General features: G+C 35.0%; 1 long non-coding RNA gene across 1 annotated transcript; it reads left to right on the top strand.

The window, feature by feature from the left end:
- The first annotated feature begins 3449 nt into the window (after nucleotides 1-3449).
- LOC127086075 (uncharacterized) lies at nucleotides 3450-4357 on the top strand. The gene is made up of 3 exons (XR_007789389.1): nucleotides 3450-3747; nucleotides 3994-4058; nucleotides 4267-4357. It is a non-coding gene; the product is annotated as an uncharacterized LOC127086075 (long non-coding RNA).
- Nucleotides 4358-7237: the final 2880 nt, after the last annotated feature.

Genomic DNA, 7237 nt, shown 5'->3' with positions numbered 1-7237 from the left:
GCAAGACAAAATTCAATTTTCTCAATATTATAACAGTGTTAACCGGTTAACGCCCTGGGTTAACCGGTTAACGCAAAACAGAATGTTGTTCCTGCGCTAACATAAAACAGAATGCAGATTTCCCCGCATTTTTCATCGTTGGAGGACTTCCGGACCTCCGATTTCGATTCCGTAAAAAGCTACACGTTCAGAAAATTATGACTCATCAAAATATATATTAATTCGAAGTTTTAGCATAATTTAATCATCACAATTCAAGAGTATTTATCAGGACCTAATAATTCCAAACCATGCCAATTAAGGATTTCAACCTAAAACATGTTCCTACCCATTGATCCAATCATACTAACCCATAATAATAAGGATTTTCCCCCTTACCTTGTCAATTTGATGGAAACCTTAACTCCTCTCGCTTTTCCTCTCCTCTTTCTCTATTGCCTTCAGTGCTCAAGTGAATTCTAATTCTCACTTCCTTCACTCTTACTATTTATAATAGTATTCTAGTTGGGCTTAAATCATCTAATTTAATCACTAGGCCCAATAATACCTAATATTTAAATACCTCTATTTAAATTTAAATAATTAACCACTCACTATGCAACCAAGTTAATTAATTAATTCAATTATGTCTCATATCACTAAATAATTAATTATCACACTAGTTAAATTAATTAATCCATTATTATACTACCTCACAACCGCTTAATTACTTAACACTCCAAATAATTAAATATAATATAAGAAAAATAATATAATAATTAATTCCTTAAAATTGGGCTGTTATAGAGCCCGTTTTGCCACCCCTACCTCTCACGTCCGTTGTACTCAACGGGAACCTTTTTGTTCAATTTTGCGATTTGAGTGTTAACTTACGTTGTTTGTTTTCTTTAGGTTGTAAAATATATAATAGATATGGATGGAGACCTCAAAAGCGAGGTTTTTTATTAGTGTGCTCGCGAAGATACAACAATCTCCTGCCTACTTATCCTTATGGTGCAATAAGGAAATCAAAGCATTCGTAGTTCGAGCAACTACGATTAATTGGGGTGTTTTATTTGATGAACGACTATATAAGTCGGCGTTCTAAAGGCTAAACTTTGGCTTGTCTACTCTCGGTGGAGGCTCTAGCACTAGTTTGTTGTGCGCATTAGAAAGGATTAACAGTGTTCTTTTTGAAAGAATGGTTTTGGTCACACGGGGGGTGACAAGTTGAGTTAATATGTTTGATGTCTTGTTTGACTGGTTTCGATCGCATGATGGCGAGAAAAGATAGACTTGATGGGTTAAGATATTTTTGTTGGATGACAATTACTCGGATAGTCGAGTAAGACAACTCGCATCCCAATAGTCAAGAAAGGGAATAGAAGACTCTAGACCACTTTCTTTTTCATCCTTAATAATAAAAGGATTTAATGATGATTAGGGTGTTTTGAATGGATGACGAATACTCGGATAGTCGAGTAAGACAACTCGTATCCTAATAGTCGGGAGAGGGAATAGAAGACTCTAGACCACTTTCTTTTTCATCTGAGTGATTGTGAAAATAGGTTTGTGTATGATTGATGTGTTTTTAGAATAAACGACAAGTGCTCGAATGGCTGAGTAAGACAACTCATATCCAAGCATTTGAGGAGAGGAATCAAGGACTCAAGACCATCTCCCTTTTTGTATAGTCTATTGTGAAAATGATTTGATTTACGGTATAAGTTGGTGGGAAAATGACAATTGTTCGACTGACTGAGTAAGAGAACTCGTATTCAAACAATTGAGGAGAGAAGTTGAAGACTCAAAGTCATCTCCTTTTTCATTTCGTTATTATGAAATAGTTTGATTTAATCTGGTTTAGAAGTTTGTAAAGAAATGACGAGTGTCTAACTGACCGAGTAAGAAAACTCGTATTCAAACAATCGAGGGGAGGAGTTAAAGGCTTAAAACCATCCCCCATTTCATTTTTATTTATTGTAAGAATGTTTTGATTTAATTATACTTAAGTGGATTAGAAATGACGATTATTCGACTAACCGAGTAAGAGAACTCGTATTCAAATAATCGAGGAGAGGAATTAAAAACTCAAAACCATCCCCATTTTCACTTCGTTATTATGAAATGGTATTTAATCATACTTAGGTATTTTAATTTAATTTGAATAGAAATACTCGATGTTGGATCGAGGTCTTAAATTTGTATTTGTGGATATATTGTATTATTTAGTGAATCAATCATCTAATCGATTAATTAAAAATCGAATAGGTCTCATTGTAAGAAAGCCCAAGAGTAAGCTATGTGAGGTTGATGGCGATGCTTTGAAAGCGATCGGCTTACAAAGGTGTTTTTTTAAAAATGGGCTCGATATTGAAGCGAGAAATATGTGGCTTATTCTTGAAATTGGATTTGAGTGATTTGGAATCGATGAAATTGAAATAGTGCAACATACAACACATATGAAATCAATTAATTCGTATACACGAATAAACAAGCGTAAAATAATAATTCTTATAAATCCTTAAATCGAATAACTTCACATTAGGTAATAATTATAATACCACATTTTAATTAATTAGAATTGGACAATTAGATAGTTATAATAATAAAGTTTTAATTAATAAACAAAAAAACATGTTTAAATTAATTGAATCCAAATCAGCAATTATACTAAACAAAAAGAATATATATAAAGAAACCTATTCAAACAAAAAAAACAAAGAATGGGCCCTTGAAGCCAATGAGGCCCATTAGGGTGCCTATTGTAAAGAGAAAAGGGGTAGGCCGAAACCCAGGAGGCCCATGTGGCCAATGTAATTCGGTTTTCCCTCAATCTCAATCGGGTCCGTCATGACCCTCCTTAGGGTCTGGATAACCCGACTGAAGGTTTGGACCAAATCTCCAACATTGATATGCACGAAGCGTAATTCCCAATGCCTTGGAGAGGTCATTTGACCATTGGGCAGTGGGAAAGTTATAGGTGGCCATTAATTGCGTCTTCTTTGGAAAATGGAATGCCATAAGTTCTGAACCCCAAAATGCAACTCTTCCCTCATAATCCCAAACACTACTCTCTATATGTAGGGGTGGACATAAACCGACCACCCGGCCCAACCCGGTGAAACCCGAAAGAAAAAAAAATTGGGCGAGTTGGATCGGGCCAACGGGTCAACCGGGTTACCAAACCGGGTTAAAGGGGGTTCAAAAGAACGGGTCAGGTACCAAAAATGGACCCACGGGTACCCAGACTCGCCCATCTACGAAACACAGCGTTTTTCCTTTCCAGACTCTCTCACTCTCTCGTTCCCTCACTCTCGTTTTTCCTTTCTAGACTCTCTCACTCTCTCGTTCCCTCACTCCACCCGTTCCAGATCTTTCACTCCCCTCACTCCACTCGTTTCAGATCTTTCACTCTTTCATTCCAGTTAGTAACTCTTAGTTTCACACACTCTCCGTTAAATCACTCTTAGTTAGGATTTTTTAATTAGGGTTTCTGAATCTAAGGTTTTTAATTTAGGGTTTATGATGATTGTTGTTGTTACAGGTGATTAAAGGCTTTGGACCAGTTCTCTCACTCTACAGGTGATTAGAGTTTGTGTTTTTTTTGCTTATATTGTTGTTGTTTCGATGAATCTCTTTGTTCTCTCTAACTCTCTAACTTAAAAACTTGATTTGTGCATAATATTTGATTACTTTGGGTTGATCTTTGGAAACTGGAATGTGACTTTTGCTACCCCTGCATGAACCGTGATTTTTGGAACTTAGGTAAAGACACAACTCATGATTTTGCTCTGTTTTCACTCTGTTCCTTCATCTCTTTCCCGCAACATAAGCTACTATACATTATGCGTTGTTAGTTGTTTGAAATATTGAGTTTTATGTCGGTTTCTTTTTTGGTTTATGTTATAAATATTGAGTTTTATGTCAGTTTTTTTTCCTGCTATGTTATCTGATATTTCATGTATCCGGTTTTCTGCGATCCGCTATTAATAACAATTAAACTGGTTGTAGTTGCAGGTGATATTTCAGTTCTCATATCAGTGGCTAGTCTTGCCTTGGCAAATTAAACAAATAAGGTATCATAGTCTTACATGTTTCTACCAAAAGTCTTACATGTTTCTTTTTAAGTCTTACATGTATTATTGTATGCAAAATATGTTTTAAAATAGTGCAGTATTATAACCCTTCCATTAATTGTTTATAAATTTTACATTAATACATTGATGGCAACAATATGTATTACCTAATGATGTTATTGATGTTATTGATATTTGATTTGGATAGATGGATCAACGTCAAAGTAGCACGGAAAGAGTCTTAGAGCAAGAGCAATGCAATTGTAAGTGTATTTGACTTCGTGTCTTTGAAATATGAGGAATTGAGGATATGCATGATTAGATGGTATAAGATAAACTGTCATCAAAAACTACTAAACCAATAATTCTGTAGAAAATAGAAGCATGTTCCTTACATCGCATTTAAGTTCTAAACTCTAAGCCTTGTTCCGAGTGACTACACAATTTGACGACAGTTCTCAATACTTTTTTTAACGCATATCGGAGTAGACTGTGCACCTGTAAAGCAACCTTAGTAATTCAATCCACAGCAGTTTAATTTAGCCACAAAAACACATTAAGTCATTTTTAGCTTACTTCACTTAAGTTTCAAGCTTATACCTGTTGTGTGCAATTAAAATCTTAGCAATTCAGCTTCAAGTTTAACTAACATTCTGAAACATTAAGACTAGAATTGAATAGATAGTCCTAAACCATAACCTATGGGAAGATATCACTGTCCAACAACATTCTGAAACATTAAGACTAGAATCGAAATGATTTTTTTATCATATAAAGCATCGAGCTATTATGCAGATCAACACTTCTAAAGACAATAATGTAATTACAATATTTTACCCATTTGCTTCAAATTTGGAACTCGCCAATCTATAATTTTGTGAAGTACAAACAAAAAAAACAAATTATCTTTTTTCCATTAGCTGAAGCAACTACATTAATGAAAAGATGAAAAAAAATAATGCTGAAACATAAATTCAAAATGATAATGTTTAAATAGAAATGAGGATATGCATGATTAGATTTGAAATTTAAAACATGAGATAACTGCTATGTATACTGTTCTGTTATGTTACTGTTATGCATGATTAGAAATGTGGATTCATGTGGATATTGTTCTGTTATGTATACTGCTATGTATACTGTTCTTTTATGCATAACTGCTATTTACTGCTATGTATAACTGCTATGCATAACTGCTATTTTCTGCTATTTACTATTATGCATAACTGCTATGTATACTGCTATAACTGCTATTGCTATAACATTGCTATAAGTTATATGAATTGGACAAGACTCATAACTGCTATGTATATTGCTATAACATTGAGATACTGAAATATGAAGAATATGCAGTGGATACTGAAATATATGCTTACAAAAAAAGTTAGACTAGTTTCTTTTTTAGCAACGAATTGTGATTGGATACTGCTATTGCTATAACATTGCTATAACTGCTATTTGCCAGCACTGTGCTATCACTGCTATTTGCCAGCACTTCTATTGTTGTCTCTATTTTATGAATTGGAACCGTTATTTGTTGATTGATAGTTCTTGATTAGCTCCTTCGTTATTTCAGTGACTGGTGAGCCTAATCAAAATCTACCAATTAATGAAGTAGGTTCAGCTATGCAACCTTTAAAGAAGAGGAAATCTAGTGCAAGTGGTTCTAGGCAAACATCTGCTTGCTGGGAACATTTTATTAGATTACCCGATGACCTAGTTGATGCACCCACTGCAGCCTGCAAACACTGCCATAAAAAATACTTGTGTGACCCTAGGACTCACGGCACCACTAATTTGAACCTCCACACAAACTATTCTAACATACCCAAGTGTAGATGGTAAACTGGTTCAAGTTAGCTCTAGATTTGACAAGAAAGCTTGTAGAAGTGCTTTGTCAGTTTTTGTAGTTCTAGATGAGCAGCCATTTAGTGCAGTAGAGGGTGAAGGGTTTAAATTTTATTCCAAAGTAATGCAGCCCCAATTTACCATCCCATCTAGGCGTACGGTAGCTAGGGACTGTTTTCAGCTATACTTGGATGAAAAACAAAAGTTAAAGGCCTTTTTTAAGTCTGATTGCAATAGGGTAGCACTTACTACTGATTGTTGGACTTCTATACAAAATCTCAACTACTTGACCCTTACGGCACACTTTGTGGATAACGAATGGAAGTATCAAAAAAGAATTATAAGCTTTACCGTAATTCCAAACCACAAAGGTGAAACTGTAGGTAGGAAGATTGAAGAAGTGTTAAGGGATTGGGGAATTAGGAATGTGTCAACCATAACTGTTGATAATGCCACTTCAAATGATGTTGCTGTGACATATCTAAAGAGAAAAATAGCAAATATGAATGGGTTAATGGGGGATGGAGAGTGTTTTCATATGAGGTGTTCAGCTCACATTTTGAACTTGGTGGTAAATGAGGGTTTGAAAGATAAACATTTATCTGTAACTAGTGTTAGAGATGCTGTTAGATTTGTTAAGTCCTCACCTCATAGGGCAGCCAAGTTTAAAGAATGCATTGAATTTGCTGGAATAACTTGCAAAAAATTAGTATGTCTTGATGTTTCAACTCGTTGAAACGCAACATATTTAATGCTAGAGGCTGCGGAGAAGTTTCAACTCGCTTTTGAAAAGCTTGAGGATGAAGAGTCGAGCTATAGGGAGTTCTTTGGAAAAGGTAATCCCCCTAGTAATGATGATTGGGACATTGCTAGGGCTTTTAGCGCTTTCCTAAAGTTATTCTATGAAGCAACTAAGACTTTTTCCACCTCTCAAAATGTGAGTTTGCATACTTGTTTTCACCAAGTGTCTGCCATTTATTATGAGTTAAAGCAAGCCACTTTGAACTTAAATGATTTTTTTGCAAGTGTGGATGGAGATATGATGGAAAAATATAATAGATATTGGGGAAGTCCTGATAAGATGAACAAGATGATATATTTTGGTATTATTCTTGGTCCAAGATACAAGTTGAGTTACATTGAGTGGGCGTTTAAGGACATGTATGGAGTTGGATCAAAGTTTGGTAGTGACTTGGTAAAATCTATAAAAGAGAATTTACAAAAGTTGTATGATTGGTATAAGCAAGCTTATGACCAAGAGCATAATTCCATACAGCCTCTTGGTAGTGGTGGAAATAATGTCTCCAATGATGAAACAAATGCATCTGTTG

The sequence above is a fragment of the Lathyrus oleraceus genome, chromosome 5 (assembly GCF_024323335.1).
Source record: "Lathyrus oleraceus cultivar Zhongwan6 chromosome 5, CAAS_Psat_ZW6_1.0, whole genome shotgun sequence".
Lineage (NCBI taxonomy): Eukaryota > Viridiplantae > Streptophyta > Magnoliopsida > Fabales > Fabaceae > Lathyrus > Lathyrus oleraceus.
This window is presented reverse-complemented; position numbering and strand designations above follow the sequence as displayed.